Source organism: Coenobita brevimanus, chromosome 88 (genome assembly GCF_032717465.1).
Source record: "Coenobita brevimanus isolate Jiangsu-jjx chromosome 88, ASM3271746v2, whole genome shotgun sequence".
NCBI classification, from domain to species: Eukaryota; Metazoa; Arthropoda; class Malacostraca; order Decapoda; family Coenobitidae; genus Coenobita; species Coenobita brevimanus.
Window position 1 is genome coordinate 23,878,145 of NC_137041.1, and position 23,523 is coordinate 23,901,667.

General features: G+C 43.0%; 1 non-coding gene across 1 annotated transcript; it reads left to right on the forward strand.

Annotated features, from left to right (window-relative positions):
• The first annotated feature begins 18,450 nt into the window (after nt 1-18,450).
• LOC145411254 (5S ribosomal RNA) lies at nt 18,451-18,569 on the forward strand. The gene has a single exon (XR_013899382.1). It is a non-coding gene; the product is annotated as a 5S ribosomal RNA (ribosomal RNA).
• Nucleotides 18,570-23,523: the final 4,954 nt, after the last annotated feature.

The window sequence follows — 23,523 nt, forward strand, 5'->3', positions numbered from 1 at the left end:
ACCTCTCTCAAAGATCATCACAACTCTTCCCTACATTCACCTTTAGATTCCGTTTCTTACACACTCTCCCAAACTCATCCACCAAGCCCTGCAGCTCTCCTTCGTCTTCACTCAACAAAACAGTATCATCTGCAAACAACAGTACAGGGAGTTTCCAAACACTACCCTCTCTCATCAGGGCCACTCCAACATCCACTACCCTACCTTGTACCTCTTTTATTACCCCATTCATGTATAGATTGAACAACCATGGAGACATGAAACATCCCTGTTTCAACCCAACCTTCAAGGAGAAAAATTCACTTAGATCACCATCCACATGCACTGCAGCCTTAGCACGATCATACATACTCTTCACGGCATTCAACAACTTCCCATCTATTCCATATATTCTTAATACTTTCCATAATCCTTGTCTATCCACCCTATCATATGCTTTCTCCAAATCCATGAAAGCTGCATACAACTTCTTTCCCTTCTCTAGAAACTTTTCCACTAAAGATCTAAGAATGAATATCTGATCTACACAACCTCTTCCCTTCCTAAAGCCTCCCTATTCTTCTCCAACTAATTCCTCTGTTCTTTCTCTAACTCTGTCAATGAGTATCCTACCATACACTTTTCGTATTATACTAAGAAGACAGATGCCCCTATGATTACCACACACTTCTTTTTCCCCTTTTCCTTTGTACAAGGGAATAATTATACCTGACTTCCAATCCTCCGGGACTCTACCTTTCTCCCAGGCCAATCTGCACATTTTCCACATCCATTCTACTACTATCTCTCCCCCATACTTTAGCATTTCACCACACACTCCATCAATTCCTAGGGCTTTCCCCAATTTAATTTTTTTCATTGCTTCCACAACTTCAGTCCTACTGATTTCTTCCTGTCTTGTCACCTACCTCCTCCTCCCAGCCATTCCCCAGCCACTTATACTCGCATTACTTCCATCATCTATGTTCAACAATTCCTTAAAGTGTTCTCTCCATTTGCTCACTTTTTCTCCCTTCTCCACTAGTAATCTACCATTTTTATCTTTCACTCCCCTGCTAACTTCACTTCCACCCTGTCTTACTCTTTTCACCTCTTTCCAGAACATTTTCTTACAGTCCCTCCACTTTACACTCAAGTTCCTTCCAAATTCCTCATCCGCTCTCTTCTTACTCTCTCTTACTAATCTTTTCACCTGTCTCTTTCTTTCTACATATAACTCTCTCTTCCGCCTCTCAACTTTTTCCACGTCCCTATTTCTCATCCATTCATTGTATGCTTTCTTCTTTTGTGTGACAGCCTGTCTTACCTCTTCATTCCATCACACTGTTCCTTGCACACCTCTCTGTCTTCTCTTCATCCCACACACCACATCACATGCTGCACATATTTCTTCCGTAAATATCCTGCACACACCTTCCACGTCTCCCATCTGCTCCAATTCATATTTGCCCAATCGTTTCTCCACTTCTCTCTTATACTCTGCCTTTTTCTCATTATCTTGTAACCTTTCCACTCTCCTTACAAATACTCCTTCTTCCCATCCCTCCCTTCTTCTATTTCTCCATCCTAATTGGACCTTGATTCAGGCCACCACCAAGTAGTGGTCAGAAAGTCCACTCCCCCAGCCTCTATAAGCTCTTGCATCCATTACACATTTTCGCATCCTTTCATCCCCCTCCCCCCACATTTGACAGCACTCTCAGTGTTTGAGTACATGCCAGCAATCAGTCAGATTATCCCTGAGGGGTTCCCAAGGAGTAGCAGGAGTTCCCATAGTACCTACTGCTTTACTGAGTCAAACTTCTTCTTGAGATCCAGATAGATTGCTGGCAGACCTTGTCAGAACTCAAGACGGCATTCCACAAGAACTCAAACAGCTAGGATGCGATTAACAGTAGACTTCTTGGGCGTGAATCCGGATTGCTCAGGCATGTGAAACATTAACAAATATTCTAGGATACACATCAGGAGAATGTAAGCAAGAACTTTGTCTGGCACATTGAGCACTGTAATACCACAGTAATTAATACAGTCACACTGTCTCCTTTTCCTTTCCAGATAAGGGTGACTAAACCCTTTGTCCAGTTAGGAGCAGTCATATCAGTCTGCCAAATGGCTTCTGTAACTACATGTAACCCCCTGATCATGGCTTCGACCCCGGCTTTCATCAGATCTGCTGGATGTCACAAACACCAGCTGCTCTACCACTTTTCAACCGAGCCACTGCCTTCTTGATTTCATCTAGAGAAGACATGGCTTCTGCAATTTGTGGGACAACAGTCAGTGGTTCTACATCAGCTGATGGAAGCTTTCCAACAGGAGGTTCAGCCATATACAGCTGCTCAAAGCACTCAGCCCAACGAGCTCTGTACTCCCTTGCCCCCGAAACGAGTCGTCCATCTGCAGTCTGAACAGAGTTAACCTTAGAGGTGGGTCTGGAGTGGAGCTTCTACAGGGCTTGGTAGGTGGGTCGAAGGTCATTTGCATGAAAATGGCCTTCCACCTCCTCAGCGAGTTCCCTGACATTCCTCTCCTTCTACACTGTTAATGAGTACAGACAAAAGCTTCACTCAGCAACTCGTCCCACTGATTGTTGTATCTGTTCCTCCACTTTTCAGGATTATTTAGCTTACCTAAACATTAATCCAGATTCCTCTCATGAGTAAGATGTAGAGAATGTAGAGTAGACGGCCTTGCTCGTACTTGCTGTTCTTGGTTCTTCTGTGGATGGTGGGGGGACAGAGAAGGATTCTTCTGCCCAGGGCCTATGGCAAATCCTGCGGGGGGATGTAATGCTAGTGGAGGACATCATCTGCTATTAGGTTGTACTGTTACACATATGACTGAAATATGTATGCAGTTGTACAAAGTTATGGATGTGTTAGTGAAGCGAAAAATTTATATTACAGTAAAATTTTGTACATCACCTTCCATCCTATGTCATGGTATATGTCCCTCCACTAAATTATGTTGCCCTAGACCTTGTCCCAGTGTCGGATCCTCGTTTAGTCTTGGAAAGGACTTGCACTAACGTTAATCTTGATTCTATTTTACCTTTCTCAAGAACAGAACTGCACTGTCCTATAACAGAAGCTACCTTCCTTTCCTTGACTATGATGGTCCATAACCCTGTTCGTTTTATAGACGCGGCGCACGACTCTGAGGTTGTCATTATCGTACCCTGGCAACCTGCCATTCAAAAGTGCGTCAGATTTTGTATATTAAACACGAATCATGTTATTATGCACGAATGTATTATGCGCGAATATTATTATACACGAACATATTAAACACGAATCACTTGCATCTCATATTATACATGAAATCAGACGCACTTTTGAATGGTAGATTGCCAGGGCACGATAATAACAACCTCAGAGTCACACACCGCGACTATAGTCACCCTTGATCTCTTGCGACTGATACCCTTTCCTCTACGCTCCAATGGCTCTCTTTACACTATATTTATGTACTCTAAAGTCTTTCTCCTGTTTCACAGACCATATGTCCCGTGTGAATTCTTAAATTCGTGTTCGACAACTTCTCAAACTATTCAAACTTTGTCCTGTGTTTCCCTTTAATACCATCCCTATCACAGCTGTTCGTTTTGAACATGCTATAGTACAGATATCTCACTCCCTTCATCACGTTTTTTAGCCCTCATGTTGTATATCCTCGTATTGCATTGAACATAGTCGGATTCTTGATCCTAGTGATTTTATGCTTTGCTGTGTTAAGCATATGAAAAAAAAAAAAAACTCAATGAAATTAAGTTAGAACATAATGCAAGGAAAACAGTGAAACTTGCTGAATCTGAAAGTGACGTGAAGAAATGACCACCTGACACTGAAGTTGGAGAAATTTGAGTGTGAACATGACGATCCACTACCCATTGTCCAGAGGCAACTACCAATTGCACTATCGACCATTCCACTTCTGCTCTACAGAGCTGATTTGTGTGAAGACGTGTGGACGTCCAACCAATCATAATTATGTAAACATTATTTAGTTATTATGAGTTCTTAATCTCTCCAGATACCATTGTAAATTCTGCATTCCCAGGTATTAAATTAATTATATTATTCATCACTATAACAAACATCAAAATATTATCATTCCTTAATGTATGTTTAGTTAATTATCTCCCCATTAACTTGCATGCTCTTATTATTGATAAAGCATATTGTCACATAATTTTCTTAACATCCACTTATAGTATAGGTGTTGTTATTTGAATCGTCTCTTTTAATTTCTATCTATCTATCTATCTATAGCCCGACGCTCTAATCCCGCAAAGGGTGGCCGCAGACAAAACGCCTCCAAGTCACTCTGTCACCCACCATTTGACTCCCCTCCCCCCAAATCACCCCCCCCTCCCTCATATACCTCTCAACTCCATCCCTCCACCTCATCCTCGGTCTACCTCTCCCTCTCCCTCCCTCCACCTCACCTACATACACCCTATTAGTCAGTCTTTCATTCTCCATTCTCTCCACATGTCCAAATCACCTCAGTGTATTTCTCCTAATCTTTTCAACCACATCCACATCTACCCCACAACGCTCCTTCACTTCTTCATTCGTCAACCTGTCCCTCCACGTCACTCCACATGCTCCTCTCAAGTAACTCATTTCCACTGCTCTCACTCTTGACTTGTTCCCCTCTTGCAAGGTCCACGCCTCGCTTCCATACGTCAGGGTAGGGATCACAATACCATCATGCAGCGACTTCTTAACTTCCATACTCACCTCCCTATTTCTCATCACTGCTTTCAGTGTACCAACAACCTTTCTTCCCTGCTGTACCCTTTCACGTACTTCATCCCCCAAAGTTCCATCCTTACTCATCACACTACCCAAGTACTTACCAAGGGGGAAGACAAATGTAAGTGAGCGGATGTTTATGACGATTCACTCGCTGAATGAGATGAATTGTCACTGATTGCTCCCTCTGGCCAAATCTACAGGCTCAGGAAGCGAATGCTGAGAAGAATGTTTTATGTGTACATAACCGAGAATATCTACACTCAGCTTAACATAATTGTTGTTCAGTGGAAGCTCACTTACCCCTCTCCGGAATGAAAGGGAGACAGAGGAATACTAGATTCTGCTTCCTAATACAATGTCCAGTAGCAGTACGGAGTCTTTAAGAATAACCTAAATGCCTCATGTTATATCTGCGGACCTACATTTCATATCAGAAGTATGCAATAGGTCAGAAAATACTGGAGGGGAAACTTCGACCTATAAAAAGTGTGGAAAGTGAGAAAAAGAATAATAATCAGAACAGGAGTCAGAATGTGAAGTTACATTTCAGTAATGAAAAAATGAGGTCAAAGTGAAGTTCCACTTAGTAAAAAAAAAAAAAAAAAAAAAAAAAAAAAAGGTAAGAGATGCCAGCTCTAGACTGATAGCTAAATAATGATATGATGAAACAGGGATTAACAGCGATTAACTAAAATATCAGACCTTTGTTAAGCAAAGTCCAAATATGAAAGTTGTAATACTGGAAAACGATGAAAACTGTCAGGTAAGAGGGTAGCACTGGGTGGTGATGCAGGAGCTTGGAGGCATTTTTGTTGCAGCCACACTGGATGATCTCTGGAACTGGGGGCATCGTAAATGATAACAAGGAAAAAAAAATAGTCAAGTAGATTAACAAATAGAGACGAATGCACCGATACAGAGAGGACAAACAATTAAACAGGAATATAGAGAAAGAACAAGTTCATATATATATATATATATATATATATATATATATATATATATATATATATATATATAAGAGAGAGAGAGAGAGAGAGAGAGAGAGAGAGAGGTGTAATAGCGAAACAAAACAAGAAGGGGACAAAGCAAAGATGATCCCTCAGAGAAAAAACAGACACAAGAGACACACCATCCAGGCCAAAGGAGGGAACAATATGGAACATTTTAGTTTCCTCGAGGTCATCTGACAAAGTGCATGTGTGTCAGAAGTTTGGATGGGATTACCAGACAAACCAACAGGTAGGCAGACTGACAGACAATCATAAGATAAACGGGAGACAGGCAGATAATGGAATATACTGATACAACACGAACCTTTTTTCTACGGCCTCTTGTGTCAGTTACATGAGTGTCACTTAAGTGTGTGCGAGTATCACTGGCTGATGGGTAGGTGGCGTATTGGGTGACTGAGGAGTGACGAGGTGGACAGGATATTCTTAGTTAATATGTTAATTTAATAAGGTGCTTTGCTGTACAGGCTTAAACATTTTCACTACGACGACGACTCTTTATCTACTTGCTACCCTATAGAACTGTTCGCAAAGTCGGATGCATCTCTAATACCGACCTGGCTAATGAAGGCTATATCTATATAATATAATTGGAGGAAAAGGTTTCCCATAGGCAAAACATTATTATTTTGAATCTTAAAAAATAATGCATATGATCTCACTTTAAATGATACAAAATAGATACGAAGATATATTGGTGCACAGAAAAATATATCGCTGAGGAAATATGCTACAAAGTCTTTTATACCAGCAAATGTACTGTGAATGACTGGGCTCAACTTACCTTGTACAGTTTTCGGAAAGGACTGAAAGTTTGTTGTTTACAAGTAATAACAAATACATTAACTGAACCGCTCGAAAGACTATACGTCGTATCAGGTAAAGAATACCCACGCAGTCATGAGAATTCCATTTCATATTCTCAGTAGATGCTATTCCTTAACCATTCCTGCTTTAAATTAGCTACATGTTCGTTCATCTATAGACTTTAAGATGTTTACGTTAAATTCACAAAGAAAATTCAAGATTTTGGAGCTTTCCATAAACATTTGCTATGTTCATTATAACTACTGCATACTCCACTTGTGTGGAATCAGGTCGGCCCAAAAAAAATGTATACTGGCTACAAAATGACAAATTGTCGACGAAGGATGATCATACTTTTAGATAACTGAAATAATAGAATATCGTGTAATAATACAAGATTTGCCATCATTCTAACTTATCCTCACTAACATGAAACTTAAATCACACTGCAATAATGTCTTTGCACATAACCAAAAAATTGCAGTCAATGTCACTGAGGCACGAGTTACTCCAGGGTTTTAGTCAATCCTGTTATCACATTCCCGCCTCCCTAACTGTGTTATTACCACACACAGTTCTACTGAAGATCAAGTAAGACACTAGAGATAATGAAAGTCAGCATCCTCCACGAAAGTGTCTCTGGATGAAAAGGTAAATTTTCTTGAAGACGACCCCCCCCCTCTCTCTCTCTCTCTCTCTCTCTCTATCTATCTATCTATCTATCTATCTATCTCTCTCTCTCCAACCCAGTCCTAATCCCATAATTACTGAAAGTTTTGAGACCAAGTTATGCTCGAAGTGACGTGGTGAGGTCCAGTGGAGGGAACAACGCGATATACACACTATAATTGTTAGCATTATTTCTTATATGCTAATTAGTGGAGATAATTTCAAATCAGGTGACTAATACAAATAAATTACAATGTGAGGAAATGCACCACAGATACTTAGTTTACTCGATGAGACCCCATTTCCTTACTGTCATGAGCACGATTTAACCAAATTTTATAACGAACACTGTGCTGGATTTCCTGTGACAACAGTTTTCTGTCATTCGCACATTAGTAATAATAATCTAAGCACAAGTATTCACAGAGAAATATATCAAAATGCCTGGAACTTATTTGTGGCATATTGTGCTAATTCAGTATACGCATCAACCACTGGAAAGGCGAAGAAAGTATGTAGTGAAGCCGAAACATCATATCTCCAGGAACAGACTGTCAACTGGGACGTTCACACAAATCAGCTTAAGGTATTCAAATGATCTGAATCCCAAAGGAGAGTGAGCATAATAGGGTTTAGGCCTTGTCACATAGCACAAGCTCCCAGACTTGTAAACCTCCACTGACACTCCTCCCAGACGAGAAGTGAGGGATGAGCAAGGAATTTTTGTTTCATGCTTGCTAGGTTATTGCAATCTAGTGTTACATTTGCAGTCATCGCACGGGTATTTTAACTATATTTTCTTACGCCCACCACATCTCATTTTTTCTTAGGAACGTTAAAGCGTGACACATGTGACTGCTATGTATAGAAATGTACGGGTGGTTAACGAACTGATGGGTGCATATTATGGACTAATGCACGAATGATTCACTGGGATAGTAGTGTTAAATGAAATACCTTTGGCGTATGGTGGCATGCATATCAGCTGTCGCACTAAACACGCGGGGAACCATGCGATATTCGTTCAGGTCGTGTGTAACGGGCACTGAATAACAAGTGATCTATAAGGCCCAGAAATAATACTGTTACGGAAATGTGGCGAGCACCCACCTGCCTCATACAGAAGTAGAGGTGTGAAAGGCCAACTGAGTGGAAATTTGAGTTGCTGGAATAGTTGTGTTCGACAGCACGACAGAATCTACACTATATATGTCGTTAAGTAAACCATGACAGGGGGTGAATATTAAAGGATATACCAATTCACCCCCTTAAATGTCCACCCAAGGAAGAGAATGAACCCAGGAGGAATGCCACACAGATGCGCTACAGTGTGATGTCGCCTTGGTTGTTTTAATATTTATATGAATGGTCTTGTAAGGGAGGTGAATGCAAGAGTTTTAGGTGGAGGTCTGAGTGTAGTGGATGTTGATGGTGGACAGTTGGTAGAGGAGTTTGGAAGGGTGTGTGTGAAAGGAGGAAATTGAAAGTAAATGAGAATAAGAGTAGAGTGATGAAGTGTACGAGGTTGGTAGATGGTAGGGGGATGAATATAGTTTTGAATATAGTTTTTTGGTGAGTTGCTTGAGGAGGTAGAACGTTTTAAATATTTAAGGTCACATGTTGCTTTGGATGGAAGAATAGATGCAGAAGTGAAGTCTAGAATGAATGAAGTAGGTAAGGCGCTGGGAGGAATGAAAAAAGGATTTAGATGTCGTTTGCTTAGAATGGATGTAATGAGAAGGCTGTATGAGGGTGTTGTGGTACCGACTGCATTATATAGGGCTGAAACATGGAATATGGATGTAGCAGAGAGGAAAAGTTTAAATGTAATGGAGATGAGGTGTCTGAGAAGTATGTGTGGAGTGATGCGTATGGATCGAGTGCGAAATGATGAAATGCGAAGGAGAATTGGAGTTGTTCGGGAGATGGCTGGTAGAGTTGAGCAGAGGGTGTTGCAATGGTTTGGGCATATGGAGAGAATGGATAATGAGCGATTGGTGAAAAAAATAACTAGATCTGATGTGAGAGGTGTAAGACTGAGAGGGAGTCCACGAATAGGATGGATGGACAGTGTGAAAAGAGTGTTGCATGGGAGAGAGATGTCTGTTGAGCAAGGAAGAGTGGCTGTGCCTGACAGAAATATATGGAAGAAATTGTGAATCAATAAATGATGTCGCAGCCCTAAGGGGATATTCTCCCGCATTTGGTCTGATCAGCTAGTCAGGTCAGGTGCGGGTAAGGGGATGGGTCAATTATGATGTGGCAGGGGTAAACCAGCTCTGCTGTCGGGCCCTGCTGCGGATGTCACTGATTGCACCATGCAGTTGACCCTTGTGCAGTGTGATGCGGTGAGGATCTGTCCCTTCTCCCCTTTGGGGCTAAGATGCGAATGAATGTGTTTGAATGGATGAGTAAATGGGAAGTGTGTCGTCCTGTCTCGGCTACCTCCCTTTCCTTGGGGGAAGCAGCCTAAGTATATAGATAGATAGATAGATAAGGAATAGATCAGTGTGCGGAAAATCGGTCCATAGGGGATATTGTTCTGGAATCATGCAGAAGTAGGTATATACATCCAGTGAGTTACGTGTCCATCGTGCAATACGTCTGTTGCTTAGGAGTATGTGTTTCAAATGCACTCATCGGTCGGTGATATAACCACGTCGGATAATATCTTTATGGGGAAAATAGGTTCATTGTGAAAAATATGTCCATGGGTATACGTCCATGTAGGAAACCTGCATCCATGGAGAGATCCAAGGTCGACAGAAAAATTGGTCCAGGGGGAGAAAATACATCAATGGGGAAAATTAGTTCAAGGGAAAATAGGTTGACAGAAAAGTAGGCGTCTTTGAAAAAAACAAAAAACAAAGTCATTAGGGAAAAGAGGTCCATGGGGGATTGTGCTCCGAGTGGTGAGAATGTCCATTGATAAAAATATTCATGAGGTGATAATAGGTCCATAGCGGCATACACGTACTGTAAACATACATAGAGATATTTAAAATAAATGGGACTTAAAATATCCAACTTTTAACAGCGACCGTTGCCTGAAATTAGGCTTACCTCTGCACACATTGAACCAAACAACCATTAGCCAGACTATTTCATAATTTACCTTCATTTAGTAATATAGGCATAGAAAGCCAACCGAAACAAAAGAAAAAGAAATTGTTTAACTGTGTTGAGCTACTAATTTCTCCACCTCATTCCTCTAAAATTCAGAGGCACCCACTACTCTCTCTCTCTCTCTCTCTCTCTCTCTCTCTGTCTCCTGGTAACAAATGAATGTTTCGAACTTGTTCATTCTGTGTTCGCTGGTTCACACTTACAGGAAGTGGAGGAATGGAACCAGTTATACAAATATGTCATTTGCTTGGCTCTATACGAGAAACAAGTTATTAAATAATCAATGTGATATATTCCTGTTATCATAATCAAACCTTCAAAGTAAATATTACTATTGCTTTATCCATTAGTACAAGCCCAAAGCTGAAGGTATCGTTTTCGACAGAATTGCATTGAAGGCAACTTCTGTGCTCGTGAATGCGAGGCTGCCACATACACGGGTTGCCTGGACGAGGGTGGCTAACAACTCCTGGCCGCAATAGTACATTAATTTTTTATGCTCTTTTTCTCAGTAATGTTTTATTTAAGTGACTCCTTGTTAAACATTATGTAATTTAAGTTCGTATGGGTGTGTAGATCAGATATTTGTTCTAAGATGTTTAGTGGAGAAGTATCTAGAGGGGGGAAGGAAAGTGTATGCTGCCTTCATGGACTTGGAGAAAGCTTATGACAGAATAGATAGGCAAGGTATGTGGAAGGTATTAAGAATTATAGAGTGGAGGGGAAATTGTTGAGTGCTGTGAAGAGTATGTACGAGGGAGCTATGGCTACGGTGCGAATGGATGGTGAGCTAAGTGAGTTCTTTGATCTCAATGTGGGACTGAAACAGGGTTGTGCGATGTCTCCATGGCTGTTTAATATATACATGGATGGGGTTGTAAAGGAGGTGCAAGGTAGGGCATTGGATGTGGGGGTGGTTCTAATGAATGAGGGTGAGATTTGGAATATTCCGGAGCTGCTGTTTGCTGATGATACAGTATTGTTGAGCGAAGAGGAGTGGGAGTTGCAAGGTTTGGTGAATGAATTTGGGACAGTGTGTAGGAGGAGGAAGCTGAAAGTTAATGTAAACAAAAGTAGAGTTATGGTGTTTGAGAGGAATGAAGTCACAGAGTGTACAGTGAGGTTGGATGGTGAGGATATGGAGAATGTGAGTGCATTCAAGTACTTGGGTAGTGTGATGAGTAAGGATGGAACTTTCGGGGATGAAGTGCGTGAAAGGGTACAGCAGGGAAGGAAGGTTGTTGGTTCACTGAAAGCAGTGATGAGAAATAGGGAGGTGAGTATGGAAGTTAAGAAGTCACTGCATAATAGTATTGTGATCCCTACCCTGACGTATGGATGCGAGGCGTGGACCTTGCAAGAGGGGAACAAGTCAAGAGTGAGAGCAGTGGAAATGAGTTACTTGAGAGGAGCATGTGGAGTGACATGGAGGGACAGGTTGATGAATGAAGAAGTGAAGGAACGTTGTGGGGTGGATGTGGATGTGGTTGAGAAGATTAGGAGAAATACACTGAGGTGGTTTGGACATGTGGAGAAAATGGAAGACTGACTAAGAGGGTGTATGTAGGTGAGGTGGAGGGAGGGAGAGGGAAGGGTAGACCGAGGATGAGGTGGAGGGATGGAGTTGAGAGGTATATGAGGGAGGGGAGGGTGAGTTGGGGGGAGGGTAGTTAAATGGTGGGTGACAGAGCGACTTGGAGGCGTTTTGTCTGTGGCCACCCTTTGCGGGATTAGGGCGTCGGGCTATAGATAGATAGATAGATAGAAGTTCGTATGGTAAAAGATTTTGAGTGTTATGTAATGTAAGACAGCTTTGGCATGTTTTGGTTGTCTCTGAATTGGCAACTGTTGCCCGTCAAGAGTATACTCGTAGAATGTAGACGTTTCTCGAATAATGCAAGCTTATATAAGGATAGAATCTAAGAGACTAGAACGAGTTCAGTCGAGTTTCAGTTCAGTTTGAGTGAAGTGCAGTCGGTTTTAATGAAGATTGTATATTTTTGGTACTTGTGAAAACGGTGGCAAACAGTGACAGGTATTTAAAGTTAGTATATCATTGGTACTTTAGAAAACAGTGAAGTGTCAAGCATTAAGTGTAATAACTGTGAAGTGCTGTTAAGCAATTAGTGTAATAGCAGTTAGTAAAGTTTGTATATAGCTTCAGTGCTTGTGAGAACAGTGAAGAGAAGTTGGAAAGCATTAAGTGGAACTATTTGGAAAATAAAGACAGTCAACTTTAAGGAGTCATTTTTTTTTTTTTTTCACCTCAGCTGATCTTGTTTACTGCATACTTAAAGGCTAACCATAGGAAGAACAACTCACTGGGCAATGTTCTTCCTGTACTGTACTACTGCTGTTGGAGCCTGTGGCAATGTGGGGACTGAGACATAACACTGGTGTCAGGAGTGGGATTATTTAGGGCTGCAGTGAGTCTAACCTTCGACATGGACACAAAAGGTGTGTAGACAAGATCTCGAGCTGGGCAGGGGAAGGAAATTTCCCTGGCGACAATCGTGAAGTTAATACAGGCACAACGTGAAGAACAAAAAGAACAATTAAAAGCACAGAGTGGAAAACTCCAAGAACAATTACAAGGAGAGAAAAAGCTCGAGGAACAATTACAGGCACTGAAGAAAGAAATCAAAGAAAATTTGGAAGCACAGAACGAAGCACAGAAAGAATGATATGAACAGCTTCAGTAGGGATTACAGGAGCAACAAAGGGAATTACAACTAAGGGTGCAAGGACAGCTAGATGCATTCATGGGGGAAATGAAGGAAGAACAGCAACACCTTAAGGAGGAGGTATACGCTGAGCCACAGCAGCAGAAGCATGAGGTAAGCAATAATGTGACTGAGTGCAAACAGCAAGTAGACGACCAGTTGAAGTCATATAGCGAGAAAATAGTGACAGTGCAAACAGCATGTGGACAACCAACTGAAGATTAGTGAGGGAATGGTGATGGAGTGCAGACAGCATGTAGATAACCAGTTGAAGGATGTAGTTGTCCATGTAAAGATAATTAGTGAGAAAATTGAGGCTGTAGAGAAATACTGCACTGCTGAGCCTCAGTCCTTTCATACACTCCCTGAGTACAGGGAGTGTATGAAAGGACTGAACAGCATATGGTGATTCTTGAAGAATCCCAAGCATCTAAAGGTACCATTGCAGGGTTAAATAATCAGAATGCAACAGATATAAGTCCTGGCCGTAATTATGACGCCCCAGTTTTTAGGCCCCAAACCAGTGAAGTGCATGGCTATAATGGGGATCCAGCTAAAGAGAAACCTCAGGAATTTGATGGTAGAGTATCTTGGGATGCTTACTGTGCACAGAATGGTTGGGATGATAGGCAGAGGGCAGTGCAGCTTGCTACTAGCCTTAAGGGTGCCGCAGTGGAAATTCTGCGCAAGATGTCAGTGATGGAGAACAGTTATCAATCCCTCGTAGAAGTGCTGGATCACAGATATGGAACCATGTACCAGACTCAGGATTATAGAGCAAGATTTCGGAGCTGTGTACAGTCTCGAGGAGAATCCCAACAGCAGTTTGCTCATGACCTGGAGAGTTTGGCATATTAGGGGTACCCTGGAGCAACACCTAACTTGTTGGCTATTCTACTGAGGGAGCAGTTCATCGATGCTCTTGACAGTGCAGAGTTGAAAGTGCAAGTGAAGCAGGCACAACCAAGAAGCATGCAAGAAGCGCTAGCCAGGGCTCTAGAATTTGAGTCCTACATAAGATCCAGTACATCCATCTTTCAGGCAGGTCGTAGTGCAGGATTCAAGGCAAGAAACGGGCAGGTATGTGAAAAGGAAAAATTTGTGGGAAGTTGCTGGTACTGTGGAAAGCCAGGACACAGAAAAGAGGACTGCTAGAAGTGCAAGAGGGAACAGGAGAAGACCGGAGGAGGCTGCTGGTTCTGTGGGAATTCGGGGCACAAGAAGGAGAATTGTCATGATTGGAAGAAGGAACAAGAACAGAGCAGTGCAAGGAGTTCTTCAGTTGCAACAAAAGCGTGTTAGACATGTAGTGAGGTGGAACACTTCAGTTCCGAGTGTCCAGAGAAGTTAAATGTGATAAGAAGAAGGTTGCAGAAGACCAGAAAGAAGCAGAAAACTAGTGGAGGCTGGTGTGAAGGGGCAATCACCAGCCAGCTTGTCCCAAGTAGCCCCACCACTGAGAAAATGCAAGAGGACGGCAATCAAAAGGGTGCAAAAAGACGGAAGGATAGACGAAAAGAAGTGTTCCCTGGTGATTGATTCGGCCTCAGAGCAGACTTTTGTGAGGCCTGATGTGTTACATCATCAGTATCTACCTGAGTCATCAGAACAACTGTGTGGTGTAACTGAGCACTGCACAGAACTGAGGGGACCCCTGGATGTCCAGATTGAAGTAGCAGGGCAAGAGGCTACTCTACCAGTCTATGTGCCTGAAATGGAGGATCCTTGTCTTCTGGGTCTGGACTACCTTATGTCCATGGGATGTGAGTTGGACTTCTGCTCCATGAAGCTGAAGGTTCAGGGAACGTTGGTTCCCATCACAGCAGTGAAACATATCAGTTCTGGTGGTGAGGTAAGGGCGCTCCGCACTACAGTGATACCCCTAAAATCAGAACTGTTGCTCCAGTGTAAGATGAGTGGCTCTTTTGACTACTGTATAGGGGTAGTTGAGCCTGATGTGTGGTGCAAGACGAAGGCTGGGGTAATGGTAGGGAGAACACTGGTGAAAACAGATGAAGGTGAAATGTCGGTTGTGGTGGCCAATTTCTCCCACGAACCACAGAAGATCAACAAGGGAGAAATTGTGGGACTGTGCCAGGTGATGGACCCTGAGTGGCATCGGAGGAAGGCCTGTAAAAGGAGCATAGTCAAGGAAGACGGGTACGTGCCAGACCACCTACAAGACCTCTTCTTAAGGAGTTGCCAATGCCTGGATGGTTCACTAGTGCTGAAGTTGAGGCAGCTGCTGATAGAATATGCTGATGTCTTTTCCACGGGAGACCTAGACCTGGGGTGCACTGATCTGGTGGAGCATAGTATAGACACCGGGGATCACTGCCCGATTAAACAGCCTGCGCAGAGGATGACGCCAGCCCAACGACAAGAACTGGAGAAGGTGATGGAGAATCTCCACAGTCAAGGAGTAATAGAAAAGTCCAGTAGTCCTTGGGCATCAGCAGTGGTTCTGATAAGGAAAAAGGATGGTTCAGTAAGGTGCTGTATAGATTATCTTGCCCTGAAGTAAATGACAGTGAAGGATGCATACCCCTTGCCAAGAATTGATGACACCCTGGACGCTCTGTCAGGTGCTAAGTGGTTCTCCACCCTTGATATGAAAGCAGGATACCACCAGGTCAAAGTTGCAGAGAAGGACAAAGAGAAGACAGCCTTTTCATACAGGCGGGGTTTATGGCAGTTCAAAGTGATGCCATTTGGCCTATGCGATGCCCCAGCTACTTTTGAGCATTGAATGGATCGTGTACTGGAAGGCCTGCACTGGCAGACAGCTCTCATCTATCAGGACGATGTAACTGTGTTTGGACAGACTTTCAACCAGGAATTGGAGAGGCTGTCACAGATGTTGAACAGGATCTATGCAGCACACCTCAAGCTGAACCCCAAGAAATGCTACTTGTCTCAGAAGGAAGTAAAGTATCTGGGACACATTGTAGGCGAGAGCAGCATCCGTACTGACCCAGAGAAGGTTGCAGCTGTGGAAAATTGGCCAGTTCCAACGTGTGTGAGAGAGCTACGGAGTTTCCTGGGCTTGTGGACCTACTATTGATGTTTTGTCCCAGACTTCACAACAATAGGTGCACCTCTTTACAAGCTGTTGGGGAAAAGGCAGAAGTTTGCATGGACAACAGAGACTCAGAAAGCCTTTGACGAACTCAAGCATGTATTGGCAAGCTCTCCAGTATTGCCATACCCAGACCAGAATCAGCCATTTATCTTGGAATGTGACAATAGTGACCATGGTATTGATGGAGTCCTGTCTAAGAAGAAAGATGACAAGGAGTATGTGGTTGCTCATTACAGCAAGAAACTCAGCCCACCAGAGCGGAACTACTGTGTGACCCGTAAGGAGCTCCTGGCAGTGATGAAGAGCCTTGATTTCTTCCATCACTACCTGTATGGGTCAAACTTCATCAAGGCAGACCATGTGGCACTCAAGTGACTGAAAACGCTAAAGAATCCAGAAGGACAACTGGCATGCTGGCACGGAAAGCTAGACCAGCACAGTTATGAAGTGCAGCACCGTCCTGGGCGGGTACCTGGCAATGCTGACAGCCTGAGTCGCCGGCCTTGTGATCCAGAGTGCTGGCAGTGTAGTAAAAAAGGAAGATCATAGTAAGAAATGCAGCCACACTGCAGTGCCAGGGCCAGCATCAGATGAAGACCTGAAGAGGATGCAGAGGGAGGATACAGACATACAACCAGTGCTAGAGTGGCTGCAGTGGAGTACAGTGCGACCATCATGGGAAGAAGTTTCCAGGTTAAGCCGTGTGACCAAGAGTTACTGGAGTCAGTGGGACCTTCTTCATCTGAACAACGGACTACTGGAGCGTCAGTGGGAGACACCCGATGGCCTCAGCAAATATTGGCAACTGGTGGTTCTGAAGAAGTTGAGGTCCGAGATCTTGGATGAGTCCCATAACCAGATCACTAGTGGGCACCTATGAGTGAAGAAAACTCTAAGCCAGCTGCGACAAAGGTTCTACTGGATTGGCATGTGTCAGGATGTTGAAGAGTGGTGTCGGGCCTGTGATGTGTGCTGTGTCAAGATAGGACCCAAGAAACGTGGTTGTGCCCCTCATCAGCTGTACCAAGTGGGTGCACCAATAAAAAGAGTTGTAGTGGACATTGCTGGACTTTTGCCACTGACTGGAAGAGAAAACCGGTATATATGTGTTGCCACGGACTATTTCACAAAGTGGCCAGAAGCCTATGCTATCCATGTTCAAGAGGCTGCAACTGTTGCTCAGGTGTTGGCTATTCAGTTATTCTCTCATTTTGGGATGCCACAAGAGCTACATTCAGACCAGGATAAAAACATCGAGTTTGCTGTGTTCCGTGAGTGTTGCAAGTTATTGGGGATCAAGAAGACTAGGATGACCCCACTAAGGCCACAGTCAGATTGGATGGTGGAGAAATTCAATTGGACCCTGGGACAGGAAATGGCCAAGTACTGCGTTGATAACAAACAGACTGGGACCAGAAATTACCTGCTGTGCTGATGGCATATCAATCTGCATTCGACGAGTCTACTGGCTACACTCCTGCAAAACTGGTGTTGGGCCACGAGTTACGTTTATCCGTCGACTTGTTAATGGGAAGACCACCTGATGAAGAGCTGCCCACAGACACCACCGGCTATGTGAAGCACCTTCACGAAAGGCTAGCTGAGGTACATCATCAAGTGCAAGGAGCCCTGGAGTTTTCAGAAGAGGTGATGAAGTGCATGTATGATGCCAAGGCAAGTGAAGTGAGCTTCAAGGACAGTGACCAAGTTTGGTTATACAATCCTCAGCGTAAGAAGGGACAGTCACTGAAGCTGCAGAGCCCACGGGACGGGCCTTACACTGTGTTGGACCGCCTATCAGATGTAACGTATCGGATTCTGGGAGGCAGGAAGTCTCGCCCAAAGGTGGTACACGTGAACCATCTGTGGCAGTACCATGGGCCAGGACAGTACAGCTGGGACGTCTCCGAGGAATTGTGCTCACCCACAGCCTAGGATGCTGAAGAGGACCAAAGAGCTGAAGTGCAAGAGGATGGTGACAATTTCCCAAGAGAAGAAGAAGAACCAAGAAGAGGACCAAGACCTTCCTGGAGGAGTGGACTGTTTGGAGGTGCAAGGACATCATCAGAAACAGCATAGAAGAGGATATGGTAAGTTGAAGGATTATTTTGTGTACAGGTAGATGTTCCATTAAGATTAAGGTTTGTGTTTGCATACAGTATATTGTGTAGTTTTGTCAGGAGATAAAGAACTAAGGAGGGGGTAGTGTTAAGAAGCAAGATTTGCCAGTTAGGTAACCAAGATTTTTCTCGACGTTTCCTGATGCCAACGGCCATGCCACGTTGAGTACACCGCTTCCCGTCCGATCAGCGAAGTTAAGCAACGTTGGGTCTGGTTAGTACTTGGATGGGTGACCGCCTGGGAACACCAGATGCTGTTGGCATCCCTACGTGTCAAGTGGGGTTGGTGGAGGATTAGTGCCCCTCCCTGTAAAACAATTAACTCTAAGCCCTTGACCACCCCGTTTGGGATACATGGCGTCTGGCAATGGATGGATGGATGGGTTTCCTGATGTTTACGGTAGCTAGTTCCGGTATGAGTTAGTTGCCAGTTTGCCTGCTGTTTGTGAGCATAGTTATTTCGTAAGATGTACATTAATTTTTTTTATGCTCTTTTTCTCAGTAATGTTTTATTTAAGTGACTGCTTGTTAAAATATGTATGTTAACTTTGTATGGTAAATGATTTAGAATGTTAGGTAATGTTAGACAGCTTTGGCATGTTTTGGTTGTCCTGAATTGGCAACTGTTGCCCGTCGATAGTATACTCGTGGAATGTAGAGGTTTCTCGAATAATGCAAGCTTATATTAATGATTGATAAGAGACTAGAACGAGTTCAGTCGGGTTTCAGTTCAGTTTGAGTGAAGTGCAGTCAGTTTTGGTGAAGATTGTATATTTTTGGTACTTGTGAAAACAGTGGCAAACAGTGACGGGTATTTGAAATTAGTGTATCACTGGTGCTTAAGATAACAGCGAAGTGTTAAGCATTAAATGTAATAACTGTGGAGTGTTGTTAAGCAATAAGTGTAATAGCAGTTAGTAAAGTTTGTATATAGCTTCAGTGCTTGTGAGAACAATGAAGAGAAGTTGGAAAGCATTAAGTGGAATTATTTGGAAAATAAAGGCAGTCAACTTTAAGAAACCATTTTTTTTTGTTTACCTCAGCTGATCATGTGTACTGCACATCTAGAGGCTGACCATAGGAAGACTAACTCACTGGGCAACGTCCTTCCTGTTCTGTACTGCTGCTGTTGGAGCCTGTGGCAGTGTGGGGACTGGGATGTAACAATATTATGTGAAGGTACGGCAATAAACAGTGTTCTTTATGCCTATGCTGTGTTATGACGATATCACAATGGGAGTAAAATTTTCAGACATTGTGTACAGGGCATTTATTTTAAATAGTGACATTCAACCTAACCATTCTCACTAATCATCATATTATAAAAGCATTATCTGTCATAAACTATGTAGACTATCACTGAATGATATATGTAATGCTAAAAATGTCTAAACTCATGATATTAAGTAAAAAAAAAAAAAAATGATGCAAATAAATTCAGGGGATAGCAGAGCGGTTAAGCCAGACCAGGGAGCAAGAGTGGGAGGCAATTTGGCATCTAGTAATAATGGATCAGCCAGGGGGGTTCTCGTGAGCAAACAATGTACCCTAAGTTACCCACAACGGTTTTGAAGTAGACCAATAACTTTATCAGGAAACCTTGGTTATCATTTCTGTAACCCGCCAGTAAGTGAGATACTGATGTCTGTGTTTAGGGTTCTGATAGAAAAATTAAGGCCATTTTTTAGGAGTAAGGGTAACAAAAATGACCATAAATTAATATCAATTCATCCTTTATAGCGAAGCTATGACTCACAAAATTGATCTTGAGACATTCTTTGATATGATGTATGAATTATAAAGACTGAATCAATCTTAATCCACACCATCCCAGAGACATATATATATACATCCAAACTTTTTGTCATGCCCAGTCCCAGAGACGTACATTAACACCCTGCAGTTGCTAACTCCGTCAGCACCACATTTTTCAAGTTTCGTGGTTGACTTTTGGTAGGCATGTGGGGCAGACCTTTCTCTAGTAGCTACCAGGCGGCAGCATGCCTTGACCCCACATGACCTGCGGTGGCCTTGCATTCATCCACTCTGTTGCCAGCACTACCTAAGACAGACATATCGTGCCAAAGTCTGTCTGACAAAGTAGTTCAAGACCTATTGAATACCTTTACTGGTAGCAGTGATTCCCCCATCGACGACGATATTGTAGACAAAGACTACATGTTGCCTGAGCATATTAGCAATAGTAGTGATGAGGAGGCGCCGTCCCCAAGGAAGGTGAAATGTGTGAGGTACTGCATGGCTGGGAAGTTCCACTCACACCCCATGCACGTGCACGAGCCTTTCCTGCCTGAAGATGAAGGATCGAGTGATGATGATGAGGAGGAGGATGAAGCTGAAGGTCGTCGTCTGCCTTCGTGGTTGGGGAAGGGAAAAGAGAGAAGGAAGAGGAGCATTAGTGGGGAAGGGTGCCACTTTCCACCTCCCTATCCCCCACCCCCCCTCTCCTCCCCAACCTTCTCCATGACGAGGGTGATGATGGAGATGACAATGGAGACGGTGCTGCATCCTGGGTCTGGGAATATGGGAATGACTTCACTCCCATCATTCACCCCTTCACGGAGGAGTGGCGGTCTGGCTGCACCATACCCTGGTTGAATGCAGGCTCCTCAAAGCTGGATTTTTTCCAGACCTTTTTCAGCCTGGAGTTTGTGAGGTAGATAATTGAACAGACAAACACCTTCACAACAAGCCAGCATCAAGCCAGCCAGCTTGAAGGGACCCAGAGCAAACACAGCAAACAGTATGATTATCCTGTAACCACAGGTGAGATGTACCTGTTTTTGGGCCTACTTCTTTTGATGAGTATTGTAAAAACAAACAAACAAACAAATCCCGGCATACTAGTCAATGGACTCATTGCTCAACACACCTTTCTTTGGCAAGGTAATGGGTCATAACCGGTTTCAACAAATTATGAGCTGCCTCACTTCTATGATCCTGAGGACCCTGCTAACATACATAACACTGATAAAATGAGGAGGATACAGATGGTATTTGATCATGGCGGGAAAAGTTCTGCTCCTCATTCTATCCATTCAGAGACTTTGTCATAGATGAGTCTCATGTTGTGGAGAGGCAACATTTCCTTCAAAAATATATACCCAGCATAAGACATCACTTTGGGTTCAAGATCTTCGTGATGTGTGACTGTAAAACTGGTGATGTGGTATAGTTTTGTACACAGGCACACAGACAGACATCACAGAAGATCAGAGTACAGGACTGTCAGAGGCTGTGGTGAAAACCATTATTGAGCAGTACCTTCATCATGGTCATGTGTTGTACCTGGACAACTGGTACACTAGCCCTCTTCTCACTTGGTACCTCCACCTTCAGGAGACAGGAATCTGTGGCACCATCAAAAGAAACCACTGGCACTTGCCGAAGTTAGAAAGGAAGCTTGATAAGAAAGAGGTGGTGTTTCTCAAGGCAAACAACATCCTCGCCACCACCTGGTACCACAACTGAAATGTCTTCCTCCTGTCAACGGAACATCGCCCTCTGGTGTACCGCACAGAGTCCATGGACTACCGTAGCGAGAGGAGGAACTATGTTTGGAAACCGGAGTCAGTCATGGCATACAACATCAACATGTGCCAGGTAGATCAATCTGACTTCATGATTTCAGATGTGGATTGTGCCAGGACCACAATGAAAGTGGTACAAAAAAATCTTCTTCACCTCCTTGATATCACCATACTCAGTGCTCACTATCTCCACGGACTGACCACAGATACTTTGGAGACTTTCGAGGGGTTTGTGAGGGAACTGGTATGGGAGATAATCGGAAAGTATGCAGAGGACCGGCCCCTCCATCCCCTCCCCACATTGCCAGTGCTTCACAAACTCCCCTGCGGCTTTCTGCATGCCACTTCCCCAAACCCATCCCTCCAACACTGACCCATGCTAATCCCCAGCACAAGTGCCAAGTATGCAAGTACTTGAAAGTCAGGCCAAAAACTCAGAGGAAGGACACAAGATGTCAATGTGTTGAGTGCAATGTAGGATTGTACATACATTCATGTTTCAAAGAATACCACACCATACAGAACTACTAAGAATGCATGGACTTGCGATATATGATGCAATGTATAATTGTAAGGCCTTGTAAATATATTAGAACAGTAGTGTAAGGTGAGAAATGGTATAGCGTAAGTGGAAAAGACACACATAGTGAGTATAGTGTGCAAGAATTTGGCAATTTTGATGTGTTCTGTTAGTAAATCTACACTCATTTACCCTATATTAGTGTGTGAAAACCATTATGCTCTTGTATGGCCTACCAATTCCAACGTAATGAACCTCTTTGTACGTTCCCTGAGTGTTTTGCCCAAATCTGGTATAATTGGCCCTTTCATAGAGAACAAGGGCATGCTGCGGACCACAAGAGAGTAGGCAGCAATAGGGAGTACCCCCCAAAATGGAATTTCTTGAGCCAGATGAGCACTTTAATGGTTGTTTTACATGGTTTCTCATAAAAACTGACCTTTTTAACCAAAAAAAAACAAGGTCAAAAAGTGACCGGAATTGGGGTGATTTTTTTTTGTGCCAGAGTAGTCGGGATGCGGAGGGTTAATGAGAAAAACTAAATATATATCGTTTCAATTTGGGCTTGTTCTGCATCTGCTGATGTAATCATCTGTAGTGGCCATTACTGTGCATGCATCTGCCTTAGAAATAAAAGTTTTTTTTCTGATTTCCTTTAACATTTTACCTTATCAGAACAAAATTAATAACTCTATTGTGCATTCTTCTCTTCTCCCTGATTTCCCTGTGAAATTATACTCTCGTGTTTTTTTCTCAAAATAATGCTTTTATTATTCCAAAACAGCCTTATTAAATGATAATTAATTCATTATAATTATCTATGATTAACCCCCTCATGCACCTTAAGTTTTCAGTAAGTTTGTGGGACATGATGAGAGAGAAAGGCAGGAAGGCAGCCTGGGCTCGCACACAATGGAATACATTCCCATGGATTTTATTTGCCCCAGAAATTGGTTACATTGGTATAAATTGTATAACATCATCTTCAGTGTTTTTTATACTATAAGCTAATAAAAGACATGAAACTGATGAGTAAAGTACAGAAATGCAGTGATAATAAACTTGTGTAAGAGTGAAAATAGTTTCAAATATATTCCCAACATCCTAGCACAATATTTTGCCTGCACTGTGCAAGAACTGAGCATATGT